This window comes from Poeciliopsis prolifica, unplaced genomic scaffold (assembly GCF_027474105.1).
Source record: "Poeciliopsis prolifica strain line A6 unplaced genomic scaffold, Auburn_PproV2 SCAFFOLD058, whole genome shotgun sequence".
NCBI classification, from domain to species: domain Eukaryota; kingdom Metazoa; phylum Chordata; class Actinopteri; order Cyprinodontiformes; family Poeciliidae; genus Poeciliopsis; species Poeciliopsis prolifica.
Window position 1 is genome coordinate 3,310,001 of NW_026562433.1, and position 2,373 is coordinate 3,312,373.

The window sequence follows — 2,373 nt, forward strand, 5'->3', positions numbered from 1 at the left end:
GTGTTCCGCCAACTGACATGCACGAGCTACATACACAACCACAAATGTACTATTTAAACTGGAAAATAAAAGATAAGAAAAACTTACCAAAACAAGGTTTTGAATGTTCCGCTTTGGTTTTTCGGGTCTAGCATCTTGATCTACTTCTCTTTGGAAAGTCAGAAAGCCGCTCGGAGTGAACTCCGCTCGCGTCACGAGAACAACTTCAACAACGGTCGTTGAAAATGACAAAAATATATCTGTATATATCCGGTGATATCAATTCAATTCGTGAATGTCTTTCTGGGCCGTGCTGTGTGCCCTCCCATCACCCCCTTGTTGTTGTCTCGTCTTTGTTACCAGCGCCGTTTGTGAGCGGATCGGACGGGAAGGAGGAGAGAGGAGCAGGAGAGCAGCCCCCACCCGCTCTTCCCGAGGTTCGAACCGACAAGTCATGCGCAGTGGAACTAACTGCTTCCGGTGGAGCGCTTCAAAATAAAGTCTCCGGAAGTGGTTTCAGAAATAAAACGAATGTTTGCTTATGCCTAGACAAGTGTTTGCCTGTCTTTGCCTCAGTTTGTTTGCTTAGTGCAGTGCTTCTCAAATAGTGGGGCGGGCCCCCTTTGGGGGGCGCGGTGCGATACTTGGGGGGGCGCGTGTGATCCTGGGAACAGGCTTTTTTTTTTGGCCGTACTAGTAGAAAGTGTAATTGCGCACAGTAGGCGGCAGTGGCGCTCTCATTGTTACTTCTGTCACGTTTGCGACAGTGCAACATTTTACGACTTACAAGAAACAGGTTTGCCTTGGTTAGCAGTGTTAAGTCAACAAAAAGCTCCGACTGCGTTCTGTCTATGGCCTCCGTTATTCAACAACCCCCAACATGAAAAAGTTTTTAACAGGGATGAAAAGAAAAGCGGAGAGAGACAAAGATAATGAGACAACAGAAAGTCAACCGAAAGCTAAGAAGAGGAAATACGACAAATCTTATTTAGCGCTTGGCTTCACTGTGACTACAGTTGGAGAAGAGGAAAGACCGGTGTGTTTGCTGTCTAAAAATGCTCGCAGCGGACAGCATGAAGCCAAATAAATTAGTGCGTCACTTAAATACGTTACATCCCAATCACGCCGATAAGCCGCTAGAGTTTTTTCAGCGAAAACGTGCTGAATATTGCCAACAGTCATCCCGCTTTGTGAAGGCTACTTCAGTAAACCATCGAGCGCTGCTAGCATCATATAAGGTGGCGTACCAAATTGCGCAGTGCAAAAAGCCCCACACCATAGCAGAGGAGCTGATACTGCCTGCAGCAGTAGACATGGATTTATTTATTTTTAATTTCAGGCATTGATGCACTTAAAATCTTTTCTGTTGCAGACTTAAAACACAATTTAATAAAGTTATTCTTTGTAAGTTTGACCATATGTCTTTCTTTTTTTCTTTAATGTTAATAAGGAAAAAATGTTATGCAGAGATGGATAGTCACGGTGGGGAGTGGGGGACGCGAATAGTTTTCTTGCTAGGGGGGGGCGTAACGGAAAATAATTGAGAAGCACTGGTCTAGACCATGGGAAACAGCAAGGTGGAGGTTGTGGCCAAAGCAGTTGAGCCATGGCCAGCCAAGGTTTCTTATTGCAGTGACAATGTTAGCACCATTGTCTGTTGTAATGCAGACCAGTTTGTCTTCATCCAGTCCCCAGTCTGCTAAAGCAGATTTCAGGTTTCTTCCAGGATGTCAACAGTATGGTTATCTGGGACATATCTGGTGTCTAAACATTTAGAGTGCAGGGTCCAGTCAGCAGCTATATAGTGAATGGTCAAGCTCATATAAGGGGTCATATTTGAACTTGACCACATATCTGACGTAGCAGAGTAAAATGAAATGTCTTTTATCTCCTTCAGTACGTCGTCTTTAATACTGTGGTACAGTTGTGGAATTGCTGTTTGTGATATGTATGTTTTTCCGGGGATTTTGTAATGTCTATCAAATGTTTGCAACATTTTTCGAAATGTTGGCTTTTCAACTATATTAAATGGGAGCATCTCTTTAGCAATTAATCGAACTATGCTGTCTGTGAGCTCGTTCCACTTTGCGCCGTCCTTTTTGTACGCTATTTCTCGATTAATTGCTTCAAAGACAGTGGACTGTCGCGAACTTAAAGACGGACACGGGCCACCGGTTGTATTTTTTGTCCCCAGCCTTAAAAACTTTGCTGGATGGTTGTGCTTTAGGTGCACGTGCAAGTTGGTTGTATTGTTGCTCTTAGTTGCTACTGTTTTATGACAAATGCGACATACCGGCTCGCAAAGGTTCAGCGGTTCGCCTCGGTCATTTGGTTTGAATCCGAAATAGTCCCACACTGCTGCAGTTGCGTTCGGCTTTGAAACCGGTTCCATTT